This window comes from Myotis brandtii, unplaced genomic scaffold (genome assembly GCF_000412655.1).
Source record: "Myotis brandtii unplaced genomic scaffold, ASM41265v1 scaffold421, whole genome shotgun sequence".
Lineage (NCBI taxonomy): Eukaryota > Metazoa > Chordata > Mammalia > Chiroptera > Vespertilionidae > Myotis > Myotis brandtii.
Window position 1 is genome coordinate 151745 of NW_005366140.1, and position 27543 is coordinate 179287.

A 27543-nucleotide genomic window follows, 5' to 3' on the forward strand; every position below is an offset into this window, starting at 1 on the left:
GCCGCCATCTTGGCTGACAGTTAATTTGCATATCTCCCTGATTAGCCAATGGGAAGGGTAGCGGTCGTACGCCAATTACCATGTTTCTCTTTTATTAGGGTAGATGATAGGAAACAACACTTTTTGCATAAGATTTATTTGGGGATTATATAAGATTGTTTCTGAATAAATATGACCTTCTCTTCCTCCAGCTTATTCTTATATCTTTTCTTTTAAAAAAAAGTATGACAATTTTTCTTTTTTTCCTTCATAAGCTGGGTGCTGGATATTTTACTGACAAATTTGTTTCTCCCTTTGTTAAATATCCAGCATATATCATGTATACCAACCGCACGTGACATCTTATCTTTGCTATCTGAATTTTCCTTTTCCCACTTTTCTCATTTGAATATTTTAAATTTTATTTAATCTTTTTGCATATATTTATGGTGTCATCTTAAATTCTTTTTAGATGAAGTATTTATGAATAAACACATGTGCACACATAAAAAATGTAACATACACATGTGTATGCTTATGTATAGATGGTGTTAGTTATATTCAGCAATGTTCTCTTTTTCTTGAAACCATACACAGCACAACATTGTTCCATAAGTGTCTTGCCTCCCAGCCAAAATCCTAAATCCCCTGAGATGTGAATAGATTTTAATCTCAAATATTTGTTGAATTTAATTAAATCTCATAGTTTGGTCATTTCCTTAATTTACAACAACTTATGTTCCAATCCCAAAATTACATAAGCCTGCCCACAAAATGTGCGATATATGGCTTGCAGAGCTAAAGTTCTTTCCAATAATAGTAGCACTCTTTTTTTCCCCCTTTGTGCAGTAACTACTATAACCCTTTGAAAAAAATAGAAATCCATTTTTTTACACAACCAAATTTTGGCAAGGCAATCTGTGATGAATGAATCACTAGCTAAAACTTCAGCAGCTGTATGTGTATGATGAGCATTTTTGAGGAAAATGTAGGACAGTTCATCTACATATCCTACATGAATGTGACTAGTCACATAATATATGCTCAATAAAGACTCACTGTAATACTTGAATATTGCAAATTAGGGCCGGGCACTCTTGAATCCTTGACACTGTACACATTAAGCATTCTCCTATTAGCAGCTCTCCTATTCCTCCAGCCATGAAGTCAAGTACTCAGAGAAATTAACTCCTCCATTGTCCATCAGAGCCAATCTCTGATTAGGCCTCTAAATCCAACAGTAGACTATTTTTTGAAGGCATGTGCAAACTCACTAGAAATTTTCCTCTTCAGTTAAGTGACCATGAGACTATAGGTTTAGGTTTAGAGTGGGGTGACAGTATGACAGGAGTAGGTACACAAAAAATTAAGAGAGTGCTATACAAAAATTACGTGTGTGTAGTAACTACTTGATGAAGATCTCTTGTGTGCCACCTCTACTTGACATTGGAGTCTTGTGAGCATACTGAACTATATAGTTTGATGGATTTCAGATAATAACCAATTTATGATAGGCAGCTCAAATCACATGTCACTTATGACCCATGGTCAGTTTCTAGCAAGCTAAGAACTGTTTCCTGAAAAGAGAGGAAATTCTCCTGAAGAAACACGGCATTGATACAAAATCCTAGGTGCCAAACTTGAGACTTTGTTCTCAAATCTTACTACAGTACCTATAAAGCATCTTAATGTATCTCTGACACTTTCATCATCGTGGATCTTCAGGACCACAATGACCAGGCAACAGTGATACTTACACTATAACTCAAAGTTGATAACCTGAAGATCATCTAAGATTGTCGAGCAATATATAAATAAGAGCAATATATCCAAATAACGTATTTGTTGTCTCCAAAATCCACAGAGATCTCACTCTCAAAAATAGGAGAAGCAAAGACAACTTGTTCCTCACTCTAAGGGTATATTTCACATGGAAGGCCCCTACATTCTCATGAAATCTGTTTCCTTCCCTCTGACATACATATATATCTATTTTTGCTTAAACAGAGGATCTGCAGACTAAATTATTACATTGAGCCAGATTTACTGTAACTATGAATAAGGACTGTAAGAGTATATTGTTAACCCTGCTTGGTAAAAGCAAACTCATAATTTTTGTTTTGTTTTATTTATCTTATAGAAATAGAAAAATAATAATTTTCTAGATGCATAGGATTATATCATACTCACAGTTTGTGTCATTTGCTCAAAAATGGAAACATCTGGAATAGTAGCTGCAACTGGAGTCACCACCTAATTGAGTCACCACTGTCACATTCTCTAAAACTCAAGCTATCATTTTTCTACACTGAGTAAACAGGGAGTTAAGTGAGGATATGAGAGGAAACACTATGAGTATTAGTCAATTATTGGCTGCAATAATGCTGGAAAATGTCTTATTCTAAAATATAGTTTGACTGAAACTCAGCTGGTGAGGCTGGTCTCTAGGCTCTAGGACAGCCGTGGGCAAACTACGGCCCGCAGGCCGGATCTGGCCCGTTTGAAATGAATAAAACCAAAAAAAAGAAAGACCATACCCTTTTATGTAATGATGTTTACTTTGAATTTATATTAGTTCACACAAACACTCCATCCATGCTTTTGTTCCGGCCTTCCAATCCAGTTTAAGAACCCATTGTGGCCCTCGAGTCAAAAAGTTTGCCCACTCCTGCTCTAGGACCTAGGCTCCAGGCTCGAGCCTCTGACCTCCACCTCCAGGCTGCAGATTGATTTCAGGTTTCCCTTGCATGTTCTCCACATTTTCCTTGAGCTAGCAGCTGTCTGGGGTCTGTCCTCTTCTTGGTGAATTATAGGGCCAAAGTGCTCATCTAAATCATGAAAGCATAGTTCATTGGACACATTCCACTGGCTGAAGGAAGTCATATATGGCCAAACCCAAAAGTAGTGATTCAGTGACATATACTCCTTCCCAAGGGGAAGGGGAGTATAGTGAATATTTGCTGAACAATTATCCAATCTATCATATCACCCCTGCATATTCCAATCTTTAATGATGATCCTACTTTTTATAATTTCTGCAAGGTTGTGGCATTAGGTATTGCCTGCTAGTTGAAGAAATAGCAAGCTTTTTCAACATAATGGCCCTTACACCATGACAAGGGCATGCTGAAAAGTGACTCAAATTATAAGTGTTAAGATTAGGAGAAAAGGTGAGAATGAGCTGCTAGAATTATCTTCCTCTTAAAAGGTAACTCTTTCAAGTAAAGTCATTACAAGATCTTCAGTCAAGGCGGGAACATCCTAATCAGACAAGAAAAGAGAGGACTGTTTGACTGTCAAATGATGCTTGGAGGGACTTGGGGGTCAGTGTACTTTAAATTATCTGAATTTTGTTATATATCCCACTGCAAGTTTTAGAATGTTACTCTTTCCCAATAAATGCCTTAGCTTTAATCTGAGAAACATAATGAATCTATGAATGCCATGGATATTATACTTGAAACTGACAGGATCAGATTTTGAGCCTGGTTTTTGTTGTCTTAACCTTAAATATGTAAGAAATCAAGCCTTTTGCACACTTACATAAAGCTCCTGGTTTTCAGCCCATTGCTTACTTGTAGAATTTAGGGGTTTGATTAATTCATTCTCTTTCTTTTGTTTTGCAGCACTAATTGAAAAATCTTTCCCACCCAATGGTGATTGATTTCTTCTTGCTTTTCAGACTGTTCCATGTAACTGGCCACTTGATGGACACATTATTATAGATGACCACAGATGATAATTTGATAAGCAGTTTTATCATTACAAGCCACTGTCAGAATTCCATCCTATAATGGAATTTGGATACTGTCAACTAATTGTTAGCGCCAATTCAACGTCAACAGGAATCCCCAATTTGGGAGGTGGTGAAAAAAGAAACTTTGTTTAGTGCCAACAGCTCAATGGGAATAGAGCACAGCTGTGAAACTAGCATTGTTGTGGAACAGCTCAAGAGTGCTACAGTGCAGATATGAAAACAGCAAGGCCCTGAGGCTGCCCTGGAGTCAGGCAACCCTAGGGCCAACCCTCTCTTCGTCTAGGCAACTCTGCCCCACCATGACCCTCTCCACGATAGTCCGTCTGCCCTGCTCCATGCCATCCTTCTCCTCACCAGTCTCTTCTGCTCCATGCTGCTGATTGGCTCTGAGGAGACATCTTCGGTGTTTCACCTACAGCCTGGAAGATGCAGCCTCCAGTTTTTGGTGGAAAGTGCCCTCCTCAGCCAGACTTATTACAGACAGAAGTCCCACCTCTGGTCCCTGATTGGTCAGAATAGAGATACTCTGATTGTTCAGAGCTGCACAGCTCCCATTGGATGGGGGGAAAGCCTCAGTTCTATTGGTTGAAATAGACTCTAGGAGCTCCCTTAAAAGTGCTGGCTCACAAGGCAGAAATACAGTGTAGGCAGTGTACTGCTGAGACTTCTCCAGGAATTCAGTTTGCGAGAGAGGCTCCTATGTAGAGATGGCTGTTAGGCTCAGGTTTGTTTGTTTGTTTTTAAATATTTGAGCTCAGTTAGCCACCAAGAGCCCTTCTTAGTAGGTGTCTTTTCTTCTTTCAGGGGTGACAATACTAACAGCCCTCAAATTTAATAAGACCAGATGATCACTTCCGGGCCCACCCTTTATCTCCCAGAGGATCTGTTTTCGTTGATTAGTTCTCATACCAATTTTTGCATCAGTCATGGTTCTTAATCGCAAGCAACAGAAACCAACTTTGGTTAGTTTAACAGAAAAATAATTTATCAAAAGAAAATTGAATAGTTTACAAAAATCTCAGGGAGGGTTAGAAAGCCAGAATTGATGTCTACAAAGGCAGGAATACAGCCCCGAATTACATCACAGAGCTAATCAGGGGAAACACCCTGCAGCCACCTCGGGGCACTAGATGCTGTAGGTGGTCTCACGTTTTACCACAGAAATTGGACACAAGTCACAAATGCCACTGTCACCCTTGGACACAGATGTGGCTGCTGCTGCCCCTGCTATTGTACCACTCTACCCCAAACAGGTTCTGCACAGTCTTTTTTTTCCTTTTTAGCCAGTTTACAGTATGTATGTCTGACTGATGGAGCGAGGACATATATCTCTACTCGACTTCAAAAGTTCTAGAATATTGGTTATACAATAGCAGGCAGTTTCTCCCTCTGAGTATGGTAACGTCCCCCAATATTTGAAAGGGGTTCAGTTATTGTGTGGCCAAAACAAATGTCCATTAAACTGAAACACAGGGGCCCTGTGAAAGAACAGAAACATTTTACTGGATTGTCTGCATGAGTTTTGGGTGACATACTTCATTTTTTTCTCCAAAAAGTCTATTCCTTTGCCAAATGTGTGTGTGTGTGTGTGTGTGTGTGTGTGTGTGTGTGTGTGTGAGAGAGAGAGAGAGAGAGAGAGAGGAAGAGAGGCAAAATCCTTGGAAACCTATCTTTGAATAGTTTCACACACACACACACACACACACACACACACACACACACACACGAGCACACACACGCACACACACACTTAGATGTTTTAGAATACCTGCAATTGGCACTACAATGGGCTTGATGTTCCCAATGTTCTTGTTTGGCTTATAAAAGCCAAACCAAAAAAGACATCTCATCAACCCCAGACAAAATGCACCTGGTACTTTCCTGGCACGGCTGGGCCTGGGAATAGCTCTGGGGAGGAGGCAAACCACAAAAGCCTGGAAATTGTAAATTGCTGAGTCTGGAGGCTTGGTTGGTGATGATAGATCTCAATCAGGGACAAGACACAGCTCATAAGTACATGCCATGCTTGCCATATGCCAAACGTTTTCAGGGCTCAGACACCCCTCCATGAGTCAGAGATCCTGACAGTCAACAACTGATACAGACAAATTGGTTTAGCAAAAGGGAATGACAGCTCTTAATGACCCCATTCCAGAGCCTTGTTGAAATGGCCTCTAATCATCCTGCCAGTGTGTGCGGGAGCTTTGATAAGTGGCTTGCGTGATACCGGCCATGCGACAACTGCTCTCAGCCAATGGGAGGGAGGTGGCGAGAGTCAGAACAAACGGTGCATGAGAAAAGCATGTGGAGAATTGAGTGGGGTGAAGCATGGGCTAGAAGAGACACTGGGATTGAGGTTGTATACCAGGTGCTACCTGGCATCCTCATCCCTTGAGCCATTCTACCCACTGGGAAACATTCCCAGACTAATTATAACATGGCTGTCAAGCCATTTCCCTGGACCTGTGACCCAAGACAGGCTTGGCTGGCTGAGCACTGTGGGGTCTCACCTGTAAGAGGCAATTTATGAATGGTTCTTGGCCTCTTTCCTATGACCACTTGCAAAAAAAGTAGAACACAAAGAGGGAGTTCATGCTCACTCTATGATCTGACCTACAATCAAGTTGAAATTGTTACTCTGATGTCCCTCTTTAGCCAGATCCCACTATTCCATGCACACTTCCATGCCTGGCACCTCCCCTCAGAAAATACCACACCCCCCTCCCCCGTGCATGTGCATGCCTACCTCAGTTCTATAAGAGCAAACCAGGAAGGGAAGTGAGACTAATTTGGGGACTGTGGATGATCCAGGTCCTAAAGGCCCTTGAGAAGAAATATTTTGACACTCTGGGAGATGCAAACCCAATAGCATGTTCAAAATAGTTTCAAAAATCTTCACTGCGGCCATGTACTCTGAGAGAACTTCAGGCCATTCTTTAAATACTAGTATTAGTCTTAACAACTGTCAGAAATGGCGCTTCCATGTTGCTTAAACCCAATCGTCGTCTTCTGTTCATTGTTAACCTTCACCATCTTTCTCCCCTTTCTACACTTTTCTCTTCTGGCTTTATCTCCTCTCCTCCCCTTTCCCCCTCCTCTCCCGCCCTCCCCTCCTTTCATTTTCTCCTTTCCTCTTCTCTCCTTCTCTCCTCACCTCTCTTCCACTAGCCCCTCCTCCACCCAAATCAAACCTCTCCTCCCTTCAAGGCCAAGTTTCTGAGCAGCCTGCTCTGACTGGAGTGGACCAGGACACTTTGAGTTCCAATCTGTTGCTTAGCACCAAGGTTGCTTAGATACATCTCTCAGTGACAACTGGCCTTTGGCTTTGACTACTTATGCATATAAGCTATGCATTGAGCATCTCTGTTCAGAGGGGCATCGGGCCAGAACCAACTTTCACAATTTCCTTTTGAGCTACCTGGGTAATGGTAGGAGTGGGTGTTGTTTTAAAGGAAAAGAGACCTGAATTGTTTTTATGCTGAACTATAGGAAGAATTTAGCTGTAATAAAGGACCCGCTATAGAGTGAGGAATGAAAGAAAATCTCCTGGTGAACACAGCTCTAGGCTGTCTTTATGCCAGTTTATGAATGAGTCAAAGGAAACGCAGCCAGGATCTATAGGGACAAAGAATTTCTATTTTCCTCCAGCAGGAATCATCTCCTGTACTTATGATTTGTGTTTGTAAGAGAAAAAGTGTTGAGGAGTGTGTGTGACAGAGAATGAGGGGTATGTGGAAAGGGGGTGGAGAGAGAGAAAGGAAGACATTAAAAAGGACTTTTTGACAAATGCCAAAGCAAAGTGAAAAATTAGGGTCTCTTTGTATAAAGATACCAAGGCAATAGATGTGGTGCCTAGTGTTTGGAGAGGCCATTGTTCCATATCCTTCTGGATCTCTTTGGCAGTGACTGCTCCCACCACCCTGTTCTCATGACCAGGCCTCACTTGGGCCTAGAATCCTTTATTCAATCTCTGTGTTCCATCTTGTCAGAGACTGTGGTTGAGGGTGAGAGGGACAGGGGAGCAGTGGGTATGATTGGAATCACGTGCAAGGTGCAGGGAGGTACAGACCAAGCATGAGAATCAGCCAAGGATGCTGGATGGGGAGGCAGGACAAACAAGCTCAGGGATCCAGTTCTGGGGGAGGGAAGAGCAGAAGGCCATCACAGCCAAAGGGAGTGAGAGATGGAAGAGTGGGAGAGAGCTGATGGACGGCCCGTGCCATTGGATGAGGGGAAAGGTGATATCCAAGGTGGCTGGCAGAGGTAGGGTGGTGGGGAGGAGCAGGCTTCATTCATTTAAAGACATTACTACAGTTGCCCACTTTTCCTACTGCTCCACCTGCTTGCTGAAGCGTTTTTCCTTCTTTGCTAAGCAATGGTCATTACTGACTTTTCCAAGCTAATATGTCCTTGCTGTGCACCTACTCTGCACAGAGTCTCATATGTAGAGAACATACAAAAGGCACAGCCCCTGCCTTGTTGAGAGCTAGTCAGAGGGACTAGATCTACGGGAATGTACTAAGGAGCTCACAGAAGAGGGATGGGGTGGGCTAGGAAGAGGGAAAGAGAGAATTGGAGTGGACTTAGGGAGAAAAGAGGAGAGTTTTCATGATGTGGCACTAAGAACTCACCGTTCTGGGCCTTGGATCGAATATCTGTAAGTGGGAAAGTGGGATCACTATGTAACTTCAGAGCCCCCACCAGAGTTCATCTTCTGTGGTTCTAAGTAAGATGAGACCACACCCAGTGTGTTTTGAGTTAGAAAGTCAGCCTGAGGACTTCACAGCATTACTTACAGTTCCTTTCCTCTCCTTGCTCCTGCACTAAGATTGGAGGATTATTTCCAGTGACAAACAGGCTTGGCTGAGGCTGGGGAGAGAGATGGGTACAGAGGAGGAGAAAGCTGAGGTGGCTTTTATCAATGTAGACAGGGGTTCTAGGCACCCTCCTTCCACGCTCCATATCCTGGGGTTAGTTAGACAGTATCTAGAAACTGTGGTGCGTGTGTCTGCCTGTGTCAAACCATAGCCCGACTAGTGGCCAGCCAGGGGCCGAGCTCTCCCCACTCCCTGTGTCTCCTATGTGAAGTCCCTAATGTACACATCAGTGTGCATCAACCCACGTGAGGCAGGAGACAAACCACCTGGCTAGAGACAAGATGATTGGTTATTCATTGCAGTCTCTCTGAACTACGACTTTTGTGGCAGTGAGGAGAGGGGACTGGGGAACTGGGCTTCCAAGGTGGCATGGCACTTGGTTTTCATGGAGTATTGAGGACGGAAACTGCACCTTCATGTTTCCTGTGGCTGCTGGCATTTGCCCCGGTTTCAGCTCTCAGCACGTTCCTAAAGTTGGATGCCCTGCTTTCTCAACAGGGTTACAGACCTGGAAAATGAATCCCAACCTGAGAGAAAGCTAGGGCTTGGAATGGAGAACTCTTTGCCTCAAATCACCTCGCTGGTTAGAGGAATCAGAGAGACCTGGGCTCAGTCAGAACTCGGGTCCTTAAAACCAGTTCCACATTCTGTCCATTCTACTGACTCTCACAAGGTCTGGCTTCCAAGCCCCTCGGCAGTAGGCAGGGACTGACTGAAATGCTTTGACATAATTGGGATTTCAGTGGGTCTGAATAATAAAGGTTAAGGGTATATGGATACGCCTCATCCAAATGGGGGCGCCAGCTCCTCATCTCTCACATGTGAGACCCTATTTCTTTTCTGACGCTGGACATTAGCTCTTTAGTAGAAAACCAAATAAATGTTTTTGTTGGAATCAGAGGCTTCTTTTTTTTCCCTTGGACTCTGTAGAGGTCTGTCGATTAGGGCACAAGCTTAGCAGAAGGGGAGAGACATTTAAAAATACTCTTGTACTAAAGGTCTATGTAACCTTGAATAAGTCCCATCGCCGCCTGGTTTCCTTACCTTTGAAATGTCAAGATACATCATCTAAGGGGCTATACGTTGGAAAATACACATCCCCAGGGTCCTCCCAGGACACGGAGAGTCTGATGTCTGGGGCTGTGGTCCAGGAATCCGTGTTTATATCAGCTGCTCAGGTGATTCTGATGAGCATCTTGGTGTGCAAACTGCTCTATGCATGACCCCTGAAGCAACTCCCAGCCTTACATTTTATGTGTAGGCTGGTGTGAGGAAATATTTCTCACAACTGAGAGGTTTATAGCCTTCGAATGTCCTCATCTAGAACAGAAGTAGGAGAAAGAAAAGCAGCAGATTTAAAGGTGAAAATTCCCACCATGGCCAGTTTGGCTCAGTAGGTTGGCACGTATTCGTATGCACCCAAAGGTTCATTGTGCATTTGCTTCCTGGTCAGGGCACATAACTAGGTTGCGGTTCGATTCCTGCCCCATTGGGATGCATGCGAGAGGCAACCGATTGATATGTCTCTCTCACATCAATGTTTCTCTTTCTCCCTTACTCTCTAAAAATCAGTAAAATAATCTATAATAATAAAAGCATAATATGCTAATTAGACCAGATGTCCTTCTCGACGAAGCCAGGGCTGTAAGAGAAGCCCAAGTCCCAGGTACCAGAGGGAAGCCAGTGCCTGGCAGCTGGGGGAAGGAAGGCATACTCTTGCAAGAATTCCATGCATCAGGCCTCTAGTAATAATAATAATAATAATAATAATAATAATAATAATAATAAATGAATTAAATGAAAGTGAAAATTTCCAGGGGCCCCATTTTTTCCTTCCTAAGGCTCCTGTGGAATTCCATGGGCTAATTCATGGCACTGGGTCTTCCCTTCTGAACCAGACTGTCTGAATCCCTTTTGCTATTTGTCTTCATGTCCCTTGTATTTCCCTATAACCTTTGGCAAAGTCTTGTATAAAGGTGTCAGCCTGGTTGAGTCATGACTTGTCCAAGCCATGCTGGCTCGTCAAAGGGAAGGACTAACCGCTGCCTCCTTACCCCACCCCCTGGCTGACGTCATAGTCATGTGACATCACAATCAACAGGACACTCAAAGAATGTGACATTCAGCTCTCAGAGGCAAAACGGAATAGCTAGCTGTACTCCAGCCCAAAGAGATTGTTCTTTCAATGTTTGCCTTGAGGGTCATGAGGTTTATTTTCATTTCTAAAGTGGCTTTTCCTTCTAGAACATTCTGGAGGGCAGATTGGGAAGATAATCAGATAGTCTGCACACTCCCTGAGGGGACACTGTCCGAACAGCTGTATTTGAAGATTGCCTGGGACCCTGAAAGAGTCGTGCGGATCTGTAGCTGGTGGATGGGGCCCAGGCCCCTGGAAGTGAGCCTTTCTCAGAGCATAATTCAAAAGAGGCCAGTACACCTCTGCTTTGCAAGGCCAGACTAGGAGGCTGCTCTGTGCCTCATTGTGGTGTCCTCTGTCCCTACCTAGGACAGCGTGTTCCAGATTTCTCCAGAGAATTCGATGTGTTGGAGAATGAAGAGCCGACGTCTCTGATGAGAAGGCAAAGAGTAGCCATGGGAAGACTGGTCCCCCTCCCTCCGTGAGCGTAATCTGCTGGCTGTGATGGGCCGGCTGTGCCAGGCACGCCCTGAGCCAGCCCACCAGTCAGAGCTGCCGGAGCCCTTCTGTAGGAATGACCACATCAGAGGAAGGGCGGGATTTTGAGGTTTGGGGTTGCCAATGGCTAACACTACAACTTTAACTCTTCTTGCCTGAATTTGGGGCAGTGACTCAAAGAGGTAATTGGACAGTTACTCTCAGCTATTCTTCTTGGTCCTGAGAAGGTGGCTTTCCCGAGGGGGGCAAAGGCCCTGAGTTGACTTGGCCTGTGACTCCCCTTTTGGAGGGAGCGTAGTTCCAGGAAGGCCACAGCTACCTGTGATGGCATGTGTGCTTGGTGTGTGCACATGGATGCCCACACGTGTGTCCCTTACAAACGCACCTGTGCTCACATGGTGGACGCCAGTGGCGGCGGTGCCAGGTGGCACTCTTCACCCCTAGTGAGATATGCCCGTCTTCTCTCCAGCGTGTTCTCCTCTATCATTCACAGTAAATGTTCCAAGAGCTTGACTCCACAACACCTTCTTTCCACAGATGAAGCCGCTGACGCAGGCAGCCCCTCCTGCCAGCACTCTGCAGCCTGCAGCCTTGTGCTGAGTCCTGTCTTGAGAAATGAGAGACAGAAAAGGGCCCTTCATGTCCCGCAGGCAGCCCCTAGGGCCTCCATAGGATCCCTCCACATCAAAGCTATTCTTTAGGAAAAAGGTCCAGGGCCCCGCTGGCCCCAGCTTCCCAGTGACTGTATTTGCTTGTTTCCTTAATAAGGACCCTGGACTGCGGAGCACCAGAAAGGTCAGGGTGCCTTCAAATGCATTCTCGTCCTGCCCTTGGAGGTGGCAGTGCCAACCTGTGGGAAGGCTGCTGCTTTCTGCTTAGCGCCACCTGGAAGTAACAAACCCTCATTAGGAAGCTGCCCGCTGCTGACCCAGCGCTGGACTCCCATCGGGAAAGAGGATCCCTTCCTCCCGTCCTCTCCCCTCTCTCATCTTCCCTCCTGCTTTCCTGGTCTCTCAGCGCCTCGCTTGTCCTTGCCTTTATTGGGGCTCGCCTGTCCTCGTTTTTGGCATCCCTTCTCCTGGCTCCTGACCTGGACCTCCTTACACTCTCCTTACACGCGCTAATGAGAAACTCTGCAAATCCCGCAGCCTGCCTCCCAGAAGTGACAGGCGGCGCCACCGAATGCTCACCTCTGGGGTGAAGGCACAGGGCAGCGGGAATCAGAGGGGCCCAGCGGATATTTTCCTCCTGCTGTGAATGTTTTCCCGTCTGACCTTCTAGCCTCTCACTTATTGCTCGCACGCTTCTCTCCTGAGCCCGCGGCTGGTCCTCGGCTCCCCCACCCGTTTCCGTGGCGCTTTTGTGTGTGAGCAGCTTTGCAGCGTTGGGTGATTGAGAGGTTTGGCCGCCAGCTGCCAAGCAGGCATTCTTGCCTGGCTTTCCCATTTCTCTCATCCCCTGGCCCAGCCGCCAGGTATGCAAACAACAGTGCCCTGGGTTTACACAGAGCCTCTCATCCAAGAAATCTCACAACGGTCTTGCCAGCCTGTCTGATTACACTCATTTTTCTGGATGAGGAAAGTGTCTTTTCTGGAAGGGAAGTCGATTGCCAAAGACTGTTGTAACCACCCTGGGGGAGGGCTGCAGAATTGGCCGGCAGCTCCCCCTCTGGTGTCTGGCCACCTGCTGGCCCCACCCTACCTTTGGGGATGTGAGGAGCAGGGAGAGTTTAGAAAACCAGGACAAAAGGCCCTGCTGGAGCAGGAATCCAGCCTTAAAAATGGGGGTGAAGTAAGATTAGACACGTCCTTACATATCAGTCCCTCATTTTTCTAGTTAAGTAACAGATAACAAGGACCGTCACAAACTCACGAGGCCCTATACTCAGGGTACTTAATTCCTGTCATCTGAAAGGGGTGCTCCTTCTGCTGATTGTTGCTCTTCTGTGACTCTGACCAGAGCCTTCCTTGCCCTTTTATAGGAGCATAAATGCTTCTCAGATTGCCTCCCAACCACCTGGCCTCCTGCCTCCTGCTGAGCCTGGAGTTCTCGGTGTTTGGGGTGAAACAAAGGAACAAGTGGGAAGAGAAATGGACACAAGGGGATGAGGAGATGCCAGAGGGAAGGAGGGGAAAAAAACAATAAGGAGAAATAGAAAGAGGGGCAGTGGAGGGAGAAGAGGTAGATTTGCTGTATTTGCAGAAATCACTCTTGAGTGTCTACTCTATGCCAGGAGTTCTAGACACTGTGTTGGTCTGCTCATAAAAAAGTGGCACAGACTGGGCAGCTGAAACAAAGAAATTCAATTTCTCACAGTTCTGGAGGCTGGACATCTGAGGTCAAGGTGCTGGCAGGGTTGGTTTCACCCGAGGCCTCTCTCCTCGGCTTGTAAATGGCTTTTCCCCTGCGTCCTGGTCCGCCCTCTGAACCTGTCCTCCCAGCGCTGCTCAGATCCTGGAGACTATGCCCAGGGCTTCCTTTATGAAGTCAATTCATCTCATATTCCAGCGTCCTCTTTGCCTGCTGCCTTCTGTTTTCCCCAGCATTACTGTCCTTTCCAAAGAGCTCTGCCTTCTCATGGTGTGCCCCAAGTAGGACGGCTTCGGTGCAGTCATTTTTGCTTCCAGCGATGCATCAGGCTTGGTTTACCCCTATGTAGACAGTGACGCTGAGGGCAGGTTCTATCTGCCATCTTTCCTGTCTCACGGGGCCTAGCACTGTGCTGACATACAGTAGAGGCCTGTAAAAACTTTGAGAGAGAGGAAGAAACCTTTGGAAAGAGGACTGCGTAACCACACAAGTAGGTCCTTATATTAGCTACTAGTAGCCCTGTGCATGAATCCGTGCGCCAGTAGCTCTCTGCAGGGCCTGGCCACTCTGTGCCTACTTTCCAGAGGCTCTCTGTGGCCCAGAGGCCTGTCCACTGCCAGGCGTGGAACGCTTGCCTTGTCACCGGGACAATGATGCAAGTGTTCTGCACCCCGGCCTGGCCAGAGGCCCATCCGCAGTCGGGCTCAGAAAGCTTGTTTTGTCACCGCTGCAATGAAGCAAGCATTCTGCCAGGCCACTCATGCTGCCTGCTCTCAGTGGCTGCCCCACCCCCCGGGACTGGGGGACTTTGGCGGGGCTGAGAGGACTGGGCGCCGCCATCTTATGGTTATGGACGCTGCCATCTTTGTGATGGAGTGATGGTTAATTTGCATATTACCTTTTATTATATGGGATTGCACCATTATTCTGCAACAAACAGCCACAACGTATCAGTGGTGAATAACAGTAAGTGTATCTCCCAACCATGAGCTTGTGGGTTCAGCTGCCCTTCACTAGGGTGGGCCGGTTGGCTCTGCTCCATACATCTGTCACTCTCCTGCGATTTGTGGGCCAGGCAGGGCATGCTTTTCTTAAGAAGACAGCAGACATCAGGCTCCGCTGCTCAAGTACATCTCAAGACCCTGCTATCATCACATCTACTAACATCCCTTTGACCTAAGACTGAACCCGACATCACAGGGTAAGGAAGCACACTGTGCCCATGATGAGGCCATGGTAAGGGTTGACAACTCAATTGGGGCCAACAATCTCTTCTAGTCCCTCTTCTTACTTCCAGACACGGTTAAGACTCTGCCATTCTGTCTCTTCCTGCATTCCCCATTCACAGAAATTGTGAAAGAATATCAGCCTTTTTCAGCTCTTTGAGGATGATGCACCAAGAGCGCACTTCCTGAGTCACGGGGCCATGACATTGTAGAGGCTGGAAATGGAATTACTCCTAGACCAGCTAAAGGGTTAACTCCCCAGTGTCCAGCTGCAGAGAAGTCCTCTGTCCATGTTGCACATAGGACACTGGGAAGTCATGCATCACTGAATTCAGAACTTCTCTGCAAGGTTAGCTGGGCCCATCCCAGTCCCCAGCTGTGACCCGCATCTCCAGCTAAAGGAGAGAACTTTAGCCTGCCAGCTGAATGCCTGGAACCCCTTCAGGGCTCCCTTACCCGATTCCCCAGCATTTTGCTGCCCAGAGAGGTCTTTTAAAATATTTTAAAAAGACCCTTGAGCTCAGTCTCTGTGCAAATACAATCACAAGGAAGCATGATAAAGTGACTTCTTAAGTAGGCAGCCCGAGGGAGAGCCAAATGGCAGGTGGGAGTTGGAGGGACCTGCCAGAACAACCAACTTCAAGTGAATTGCAGTGGGGTGCAATCTTAAGTGGCAGAATCTGCCCGCAAACCGCACACCTACTCCTACCCAAAAACAGTGAGCAAAGTGAGCAAAGCTCAGTGTCTGGGGGACATTTTTCCCTCATTAATGACAGATTTTCCCAAATAGACATCTGTAGGTGGGCACAGTGGGAAGTGATGCATATGTAAGAGATTACAGATGTACAGTGACAATGAAACTGTCCCCCGTTTGTTTACTTGTGTGCTTTTTAGAATAAATAGCCCACAGTCTTCCATGAGGATTTGATGTGAGTGGGTGTATATCTGGGACTACAAATCAGATACATCCTCAAACCAATAATGGCTGTACCACTTGCCAATCAGAGATGGAATCCCCCAGCTCTGCTGTTTTCAACGTGAACTTGGGAAATCACTTAATCTTGCACAGTATCCATTTTTCATCTATAAAAATGAGGTTAATGACCCTTGCCATGAAGGATGTCAGTGATGACTAGGCAAATGATATACTTGCACTTGGCAAGCAACTTTGGAGCAAGTTCCTTCCATTTTGTGCGGTGGGGATGATGAAAGCGGATGCTGTTGGGGTTTCACTGGACTGAGAATTTGAGAGCCTGGAAGTGTGGGTTGTACTCTGACACTTTGGCCTCCTCAGATGGGAATGGAGAGCAGAGCTGAAGCTGTAGCACTGCTTGGAAATTGGTGTCATTACTTTCCCGAGAGGCAATGTGGAGGATATTTTCCCAGCCCAGATGTAGCAGGTACCAAACTGGCTGCGAGGAGAGGGAACACAGAGGAGCCAGGAGAACCAGGTCGCAAGGAGTCTGCAGCTGACACAGATAGTCTCGGTAGGTGGGTCACCACAATTCAGGACAAAGGCTGTTCTGCAAGACCACCCAGCCTCATGTGGCTCTAGTAGGTGGGCTAGAGCACAGGGATAGAATCTGACACTTTTAGTAAGAGTTTGCAGCATCTTGAATGTTGATTTTAAGTACAGGGGTAGACAAAAGTAGGTTTATAATTGTGAGTATGCAAAACACAGAGTTGTTCTTGTATCATTATTAATTACTCGAGGCCCGGTGCACAAAATTCATTCACTTGAGGGGGGGTCCCTCAGCCTGGCCTGTGCCCTCTTGTAATCTGGGACCTCTTGGGGGATGTCCACCTGCTGGCTTAGGCCCGATCCCCTCTCGCAGTCTGGGGATCTCGCAGTCCAGGACTCTTGCAGTCCAGGACCCCTCACTTCTTACCACCTGCCTGCAGCAGAGGCGGGAGAGGCTCCCACCACCGCCACTGTGCTCCCCCTGCGGGATCACATTGACCACCAGGGGGCAGCTCCTGCCTTGAGCATCTGCCCCCTGGTGGTCAGTGTGCGCAGTTCACTTGATTAGCATATTAGGGTTTTATTATATAGGATTGTATTATTCATTTGTATTATAACTGTAAACCTACTTTTGCCCACACTGTACCTCTTTTACATCTTTATATAAAGTAAATAGGTAAGTATTTTGCCACTTTTATTTTCTAGAAAAGGAGTCTGAGATCAGAGGATCACGTAATATGCCTGAGGTCACACCAAGCCAGGTCTGTCTGCCTCCGAAGCCCATGTGCCTTCAGCATCATCGCAGGTCTCTGCAGCATCTAAGGTCATGGCCAGGGGACATGATGAAGCAAGAGCAGAAAGCAGGTCCAATGCAGCACTTACAGCAATGCACACAAACATGACTGAAGAAAAAACTCAAAACCAGGACTCCATGGAAGGCATGCTTCCTCCAGGGTGACCTCCCAGACTGCTCCAGCACTGGCTCTGTGGGGCTTAACATCCACAACACTTAGACCCGGATCCCTACAAAGTCCATTGCTGAACTACCCGTCTACTGGTTTCTTGAGCCATTTTCCCAAAGCAGAGCTGAAACATACACTTTTCCTCTAAGTCCCCTTGGAGGTCAACATAAACCTGAGCCCAAAAGATGTCAGGGTGAGGATTCACAAAAACACAAAAACAACAAAAAAGATGTCTGGTGTTATAGTTTTAAAATCCTCTGGCATTGGAATGGCAGCCTTGTTTCCTCGGGCCCCTCCAGTTGCCATTCTTTGCACTGATGGTCACTGTAAGCCCTGGGAGCTTTGGCAGAGAGGCACAGTAGCTGACTGATGTGAAGGAGAGCCAGGTGGTCCAATGGTAGAGAAATGGAGGCCTAGAAACTCAACAGCAGCCTCAAGCCTGTCAGCTCTTATCACACTGAGCTGGGCAGACAATTGGTGCACAGGTGTCCTGCAGGAAGCAGGGTAGTGGGTGGTGGCCACCCTGCTGGTCTACACCCACTCTTGGGTGGTGTGGTATGACTGGAGGGCCGATGCGGGGAGCCACCTCCCTTAAAAATACTCCTAAAATTTTGCAACATCTGAAAGACCACTATTCAGTTTAGTTTGTTTATTTGTTTTGTTTTGTTAATCCTCACCTGAGGATATTTTTCCATTGATTTTTAGAGAGAGTAGAAGGGAGGGGGGAGACAGAGAGAAAAACATCAGTGTGAGAGAGACACATTGATAGGTTGTCTCCCGCGCATGCCTCTACCAGGACCAGGGAACAAGCCTGCAACCGAGGTACAGAATCAAACTCAGGATCCTTCAGTCCGCAGACTGACACTCTAACCACTGAGCAAAACCAGCTAGGGCTAGTTTATTTTGATTTTTATGATTTTCTGTTGAAAGGAAAGGTCATTCATTAAACTATTATCAAGTTGAACTAATGAATTCCCCTTTTGAAAGGCAACAAAGGAATGAGAGGGTAGAGTTCACATGAAGAAATGGGACAGAGGACACAGATTTGATGGGTGCAGACAAGGCCTAGAGCTGGTACATGAAAGGCTGCTTGGTGATTTATTTTGATTTTTATGGTTTTCTGTTGAAAGGAAAGGTCATTCATTAAACTATTATCAAGTTGAACTAATGAATTCCCCTTTTGAAAGGCAACAAAGGAATGAGAGGGTAGAGTTCACATGAAGAAATGGGACAGAGGACACAGATTTGATGGGTGCAGACAAGGCCTAGAGCTGGTACATGAAAGGCTGCTTGGTGACAGCAGAAAATTTTGGCGGGGGGATAAGAGGGAAGACCATGCCATACCCTTGCTTAAGGTTTTCAGTGGCAATTCCTAGCTTCCTAGACGTTCCCTACCCAGGGGTCCCAGCCACACCCTGCGATCTCCCATTCCACATGCCTGGCCACATTGCAGACTGCCTCTCCAAACAGGCCACATGTTCGGGCCTCTCCCAACTTTGGGCCTTTGTCTGTGCTGTTCCATCAACACAGAACACATGACTCATTTGTTTACAGGATTAACTGCAAGCACTGACTCTAGGAAGAAACCTTCTTGTATCCAATCAAGTTTTGAGATGCCCCTCCTCACACTCTACCCAGCTGTCACTTGTGATTCTTCACTACCCCTCACTCTCAAGCCCTGGATGGGAGTTTCTCAAGGGCAGACTATAGCCCTACAGCCTAGTGCAGTGCCTGTGAGGATGAGGCAGTGAGGGAGGAGAGGAGAGGATGAATTTGGAAGGGTGCCACCTGGGTCTTTTCTTACAGTCTTCCTGAGGACCGATCCCAACAACAGAACCATTTGCCTTCTGAGCAAATAATAAGATGCACCAGGAAGAAAGGAAATGTACTTGATTCTATTGGGTGAGTGATAAAGAGCCCAGAGCTCTGGCACTCCCACACCACAAAATGAGGAGGGCAAGGTTTACCACCTCACACCTACGTATGACCTTCCCACTTGGAAAGACTCATTAGCTCTTTGAGAATAAGGAAAAAATCCTTCTCCATCATTTTCAGTCTTAACAAATATCCAAGGTTTTCAATGTCTACTAAAATCAGCTATTTCTCAGGATCTTAGACTGGAAAAAAAGGCCACTTAATTCACCTGCCTCTCTCACCGGATTGACGTGATGTCTAATACATAGTAGACACTCGGGATATAATAGTTCAATGAATGACTGAAATAATGTCAGAAGCCACAGCCTGTTAGGATCAGAGCTGGTTCAGAGCCAGGCATCTTGTCCCCAGGTCAAGTTTTCCTCCTACGATAGCATCTAACCCTGATTGCAAATTCTGTCTCATCGCAACTGCAAAGTGTAACAATCACTTGCTTTCCCATTTAAAATGTGATTGTGTGCTATTTCAATTTCAAAAGCAAGACGCATGAATCATTGAGTCATTGCAAGGCAATGAATCATTGAGCAAGAAAATAATGCACTCCATGTGGTGACATTCGAGCTTATTTTCCATCAGGTGGACAAACACTATTTACTGAATAAAGATACAGTCCTAACTACAACATTGCCTGATTCTTGGACATAGGAAATGCATGGCAGATCACAGTAGCCGTGGTCTCCAAGGCGAGAAGGTGAGCGGAGGTAGGGAATATTTCTGTGTGGGCTAGCTCGAAAGAAATGGAGGCTGGAAATCTCAGGCTTCCTCTATTATTTTTGTTTTAAATATTTTATTATTGTAATAAAGGCTATCCCATAAATCTGAAAGCAGATGAAATATTTTGAAGACACGTAATATTGCTCAAAATCCTGACGTGTCCAAGGGTCGGTCTCTCAGAATTCATTTTCCATTGCTGCCCAGGCAGTGGGTGGATGGTGAGGAATTATTTCAGAGAAGGGTCTATACAGGGTAGAGAACGATGCTGTGGCATCCCCTCTGGACCAGAAGGGCCAGAGAGGTACAAGGGACAAGCAGCACCACACACCAAGGAGAGCAGCCCATGGCTCTCTGGGGGCTTGATTAGAGGGAGCAGTTCCAGGAGCACCAAGCAGGAAGGGGTCAGGGTGTCCACAGGACACTTGCAAACACCACTGGCATCAATCATGGTGCTGCTTGTGACGTGCTTACTTGCACAGAACAGTGGCCAGGAAGGCGGCTATGGCAAGCTAACACCCCACCTTCCCCTAGTAACTAGGTCCTTCTGATGCCAGGCCCGTGAGCCCCCCTCAGCCAGTCCACTCAAAGTCACATGCTGCTGGCCCCTGACATCCCTGCTCAGCAGAGCACTGTGGGACATGCATGCTTCTGGGTTCTCCAGCTCTCATTACTCCTCCCTAAACCCCTGCTCCCCACCCCTTGCCTTCCCAGTGACCTCATTCCCTGGAGCCTGGGACATGTATACACTCTCCATCTTTCTCTCTTATCCCAGCCATTGCTGAGGAGAAGGGTCTGATCAATAAATTCACCATGGGATATAAAAGACTAATAAAGTTTAATAACTTGCCTCTCGCAGGAGTATTTGCATTTTAACGGGAATAGCAGCCTAAGCCAAAGGAATTAGGCTGTAATGGTACAATTTCAGGCACCATCAAGCAGCTGAAGGAAGTATTTTTGGGGGGTGCCCTGCTAGATGCTACCTCCTCCAAGGTCAGCCAGTTGGTCAAGAGGGAGACAGCAAGCACGCCAGTGTCCTGGGCTTCTCCGGAAGCTCATTCCCAGCACAATCAAGGATTGTATCTTTATTCAGTAAATAGTGTTTGTCCACCTGATGGAAAATAAGCTCGAATTTCACCACATGGAGTGCATTATTTTGTTGTTCAATGAGTCATTGAACAACAGGCTTACCTTTCCAGAGCAGTTTGCTCTTCCACCGACCTCTGATTCTCTCTCTCATCTGTTGTTTCAGTCTGCAAACACTAATGAGCCTACTGTGCGAATGCAGATATTATATGCACATGGGCAGTTCCAAGGACCAGCAATAGCTTGGGTTTCAAGAACAGGCCCTAAAGCCGAGCATAGTCTGGTCTTCCTGCCAACGCTGTCCCTGCTGCTGCGTGCCGCTCCCTCTGGCTCCTTCTCCCCGAGGAAGGCTAATAACATGACCTACATTTAAGGATTGGGTGAGATGCTGCAAAGTTAGGTAATAATTGCTTATGTTTGATATTATTAGCATCATTTGAGTATCTATAGATTCCAATGGCCAGTAGCCCAGAACCAGGGATAGACATGCAAAACCTACCACCAAGACATGGTGGAATTTCCTCTCATTCGTCCACACCAACCAGAGGAGTCATGCTCCTGGGAGAGTCTCATTCTCGGGAGAGGCAGGGAGGAAAGGTCCAAGGAACAGCCAGGCTGGTGTCAATGGACCGAGGGCAGAAAGCAGAATAGAGGCAGATTGGGCAGGATCTTGAATTCCAGGGAGCAGTCAAGGTCTTCTCGAATAGGTACCCCACCGGTGCTTTGAGAATCAATTCTGATGATGTAGAGATGAACCAGAGGCAAGGAGAGCAGTGAGGTGACTGCAAATGAGGCAGCTCAGCCCTGAGACATTGGACAGATGCAGGATGGGAACATGGGACAGTGCTTTCTAGGAGCCTACAGCTCTCTCTCTCTCTCTCTCTCTCTCTCTCTCTCTCTCTCTCCCTGCCTAAACATTCCAAAATGCATTCATATTTAAAGGCTTCAGGTCATTGGGATTGAGCATTAGTGCAAGAACAAAATGTCTCACTGAAAACATCCTAAGGGTTTAGCTGTGTTCCAGGAAGTCCCCATTCCTTCCTCCCACCAGGCTGGTTTATATTGTTTCTCCTTCTTTTCACTCTTTATCTTTCCCCTGTTATGTCTGAACATCTTCCTGCAATGACTTCTCAGTCATGAGTGATTTTCAAGTGCTGTCTAGAGGCAATACTTTGTGGGTGTCCCCTTCACCACTCCCAGCACCCCTTTCAACTAGAGTTTGAGGCAACCTGTGGAAGAGAATGGCTGCCACTACTATTCCTAAAGGTGGGGTCATGCTTTCTGAGTACCTGGGCCCCCGCAGGACTAGGGAGCCAGGGGAGGGTCATAGCACTTCATGTGGTACATAGGGCAGAGGGGCACAGAAAGGACATGGTCCAGCAGTGCCCCTTTCCTCCTCCCAGTGCCGCCCTCAGGAATGGAGCAATGGCTGGAGGGGTCCAGGGGGAGGATGAGGTAAGGCTGACGCAATACCAAAGTGGAGTGCTCCTTCAAACACCTCACCGTGTCCTAGAAAATAAGGGCAGAGGCAGTCCTAAGAAGGAACAGAAATCCAGTGGGTGTTTACACTATCCTACTAGACCAAGGCCCACTAGACGGCACATACTGGGTCTTATTCATATTTGTGCCCCCCATCCCCACTCCTCCATGCCCAGCCTAGAATAGGAATTCAATACTAAGATGAGGTCATTGGAAAGGTTGAGGGAGGGGGTGCGGAAGGAAGGGAGTCAGTGACTTATATCCCTAGGGAATTGCAGGTCGATCATAACAATCTACGTGTCCTTGCCCAGTTTCTGAACCAATTCTGACCAGAGGAAGCAATAAGTGAGTCACCTTTGGCCTGCTAGGGATGTGACCTAGAACTACTCTTCTTGCCTGGGCCAGGTTTCTGCAGTATCTGGGTAAAGCCCCAGACACCTGCTTGTTCAACGCCTTCAGCACCCGCCAAGCACCAGCCTCTAACAGCAGAGGAGTAGCTACCGTTTCTGATGGCTGCTGCCTCCCCCACTGACCAGGGCCCTTATGGATACTAGTACTGATTACAGCCCAAACCAAGCCCGTGTTAGCCGTGGGCTTCTGGAAGTCATGCATCTAACTGTAGGCAGTCTGATTGGGCCCAGCTCAGCTCATCTGCATACCTGGCTATATTCTGATATGCCAAGTAGAAGTTGGAGCCCACAGTGAGGCTTAGAGGGGGCAGGGAGCGTCCTGGGGAGATGCAAGCCTGTCCCCTCTCTCTCGCCCAAGCATCAGTGACAGGGTCTCAGAAGGGAGCAGTAATGGAGTTTTTATTGCTTGTGCTTCATTGCATTTGATCCCAATGCCAGGAGGTTATTGTTCAGATTTTTTTCAGGTCAATGCTAATTAACTTTATTAATGCATTTTTGGTGAAGGGAAAGCAATGGAGCTCAATTCTGCTAATATTTGTGTGGCTCTTAACACCGAGCAGCGTCGGGCTTGGCATGTCTCTTTAGAATCTGGGGCTAAGAGGCAGTGACCTTTCTGGATGTGAATGGCCCATAAAATTGAGAGCGGCACCCTCAGGGCCAGGAGAGGGCCATGTCCCAGGGAGAGAAAGCAGGGAGAGGAGAAAGCAGCATAAAAGGCCAAAGCCATGGACAAATGGAAGCGGAAGAAGGGCAATGTGCCAGAAGGACCCTGAACTGGGAGTCTCCCCTCCACCCCATACATGCGACGTGTGCCTGTGGACATTCACTGAGTTTTCATTTTTTTCTTCTATAACGTTGCCTTAGAATTTTGTTGGAAAGATAGATACTAATGGAAGTGCCAAAATACAGTATTTAACTTGGAGTAAGTGCTCAACATATGTTAGCTGAATTTTAATGGGATCAGGGTGTCTGAAGTGTGAGGTTTCTGGGTTCACTCATTCTTTCTTTAAATAAATATGTATTTAGTATCTACAGTATTCCAGACACAGCCGTGATTGGAGATGAGCATAAACAAGAAAGACATAGATCCTAATAGGCCCTTATATTCTGGAAGGTGTTAAGTGCTGTCTCAGAATCACCTAATAAAAACCACTCGTAACATTATATTGTTATTGGACTTCGCTTAATTGCCACCTCCTCAGGCAGACTTTTGTCCCCATAGGGCAGGGACCACGGCTCACATCGCTTGGTGTCGCCATCATGAGCCTCTGATCGACATGTAATAAATGTGCCCTCCATAAAGTGGACAAGTGCTCTCTGCTCACCCCAGGGCAGACATGGAGGCAGAGTGATGAAGCAGGGCCTGATGGCTCTCCCAGAGGAGGACCCCAAGTCCCCAGGAAAGGCCCTCTTTGGGATGACCTCTGCCCTTTGGGCCAGGCTCAGTTCCATGATGTTAACCTGCACATGCTCAGAAAAGACCCTGCTACCTCCAGGTCTGAGGGTAGGGAGAGGTGAAAAGGGGGCAGCCTTACATCTCAAAACATCCTATTTTCTTGGACAGGAGCAAGACTGAGGTCAAAGGTTATGTTTAAAACTGAGGAACGGTGATGTCAGAAGAAGGGTTTCAAGCTGCGTGAGTCTGAGAGCCTTGGAGTCCTGAGTGATCCGCTGAGAGACTGTGGGTCCTATCAACGCCCAGCACAGGTGGATCCTGTCCTCTCAGCCTCGAGAGGAGGGAGAGAGGGGCAGTGGGGGGCGGGCTCGGGATAGGAAGGCCCCTGGCTAAGGCCAGAGCTTTGCCGAGGAGGCCAACAGTATTAGAGTCCAGGGACTAAAGGGAGCTGGTCACTGCACATTTCCTGGTCCAGTTAAAAGAAAGTAAAGGGTGAGATAAAGTGTTTGAGGTCTTGGTACAATTAATTCAGTGGGCACATTCTCAATAGTCTTTCCTTTCTCTCTCTCTCTCTCTCTCTCTCTCTCACACACACACACACACACACACACACACACACACACACACACGGCCTCTAGAGCCCTTAAATATAGTTCCACACAAATGGCCCCCACCCCAAATCTCCTAGAGCACAGCACCTGCAGGGGAGTGTGGGACCCAGGCACAAACACCTGCTCAGGGCACACCCTCCTGCCCCCGCCAGCAGGTCCCAGGGAGCAGCAGCCAGCAGGGGGCTCTGCTGCATCGTGCTGCCCATGGATTGTTTTTGACAAAACATAAATAATAAAATAGTCATAAAAACTCCGTTACAGGTCGCCTGCTGACATGGAATGACTCATCTCGGTAATTCTCCTTCCATTTCCCAAGCATCTCCATAGATCACAGAGCAGATTAAGTGGCCTTTGTCTGTGATTTGGAGCATTTGTGCAGCCTGGCATGGACAGCACACTGCAGAGCTCAGCCCAGTCACTAGCTGCCATGTTGGGGAAGCATCAGCTGGTGCTGGGAGGACCTGGGTTCAAGTCCCAGCTCTGCCCCTTCTACTCTTAACCTCGGGCAAGTTGATTGGCTTTGGGCCCCTCCCATGGGAAGGAGAACTTACCCAGCTGGATCACGTGGGGTTCAGAGAGGCCACCTTTGTCCAGGCTGGCTCTCTTGTTTGGTCAATAAATAAATGCTCTAACATCTCCCTGGTGCCGCTGAGGATTGATATCAACTCGGGGTTCCCTACTTGATTTCCAAAGTTCCCCTTAAAAGTACAGCTTCGCAATTATTTGCTTGTTTAAATTACATGAATTACAGATTATCTTGAATTCTGACACAAAAATTAAAGGCACCCTAGGGCATCTGAGAATCTAACATAAGAAGATGAAAAGACAGATCCTGTGGCTAGAGATGATAATCTCTAATATTTGTATAGAAAGTGTACCTTTAAGGTAATTTCTCAGAAAACCAGCCTTGAAGACCGGCTGAGATGAAAGGAAGGCTGGGGTGTGGAGGCAGCCAAGCTTCAGAGCTGACCCACCCCTGCCGGGCACCCAGAGCCTGCAGAGGCCTCAGCGGGCCCTGCCAGAGTGGGGCGGCCAGCTCCGGCGTCGGCTGTGACTCCAGGAGACTGTCCCTGGGCAAGCGATGCCACTGGCTTCCCAGCACCTGGCACTGCAGCGCTGTCTCCCGCACGCAGGCCACCACCACGCGGCCAGCTTTGCTCACAAAGTACCTTCAGACCCACTGCCAAATGCTTCAGACACCCACGCCCCTCCCAGGCAGCTCTGAGTGTGAATCAGACTAAGTTCTTCCTTACACTCTATGACTCCCACCACCCAGCCTGCTAGGCAAGCCCTTTTTGTCTTTTTCTCTTGGATTATATTCTTGGAAGTGGAATTCCAGGTGAAAAGTAGGTCTGAGGCTCTTGATATAAATATCTAAATTGCTTTCCTAATCCCCAGTGTATGAGAGTGCCTGTCTGTCTGGAGCCTTCGCCAGGGCAGAGCACCAGGTGTGTGCGCCTGCACAGAAATGAGTGTGAGGAGTGGATGGAGGGTGAAGAACCTCACCTGTGGCATCAGCAGGGAACACACCTGTTTGTGTTCCTTCTGGAACTGGAGGGAGAAACGTAGAAACGAATACATTCTGCCGTCAAAGGTCAAGAGGTCACCAGTGGGGCCCATTTTCCCTCGACTGATGCTGTTACACACGATTGTAGTTTGTGAGCCCAGGCCATTCTGGACTGCAGCTTTGGGGGGTGTGGGCCTGGGCTGAAGGTGACAGAAATACAGTCTCCTCCTGCATCTGTGTTTCATGTTGGGGAAATTGAGGCAATGCAGTGGCTATAAGTTTCTCTTCCCCCTACTGGATCTTTCAAGACTCATTTTAATACAGGAAAACCTTGATTAACCAGAAAGTGAAGATGCATGCTTGATTTTCTGATCAATCGAGCATTTATTTTATTTTTTAATATATGCTGGTATAGTACTTTCTCTATGCCAAGCAATGTGCTAGTCATGTTGCAAATATTAACTCATTTAATCCTCAGAGAAGCCCTATGCATGGGCCCCACTATGTCCTGTTTAAAGAATAAGTAAATGAAGGCATCTCTGTTACTGGGAATGTGGCTCCATGTCCGTGTGCTTACAGCTCCACTAGGCTTTCCTTTACATGCTGTGTTTTAGTATCAAACCTTGTTATTGAAAAGCTTTAAAATTTTTTACACACCCTTTAGCAAGTGAAGTGGAGTGAGAATGGAGTTTTCCGGGGTGATCTGAGACTCCCAAAGGATCCTGAGGTCATTGTGATGAGCTCCTGGTCTCAATGTCCAGGCCCGGGAATGGCAGACGGCAGAAACAGGGACCTGGGGCAGGTGTGTCCTGAACCAAGAGCCCTCCTCCTCCCACCACACACCACCAAAAGTTGTTTTTGTTCTGTTCCATTTCTTCCTAAATCACTGCTGCAAATTTGCTTTTGGAGGGAGCACCAGGCTCTGAATTGAGATACACGTCCATAAAAATCCCTGTTCCATGACCCGTAGCCGGAGAACTTCAGCAACTCACTCACCTTTGCAAAGGTCTACACTTTTCTCATCTGTAAAAAATGTTGCCATGTAGTTCAGTGGTTGAGTGTTGGCCCATGAACCAGGAAGTCACAGTTCATTCCTGGTCAGGGCACATGCCCGGGTTGAGGGCTTGATCCCCAGTAGGGGGTGTGCAGGAAGCAACCCATCAATGATTCTCTCTCATCTCTCCCTCTCCCTTCATCTAT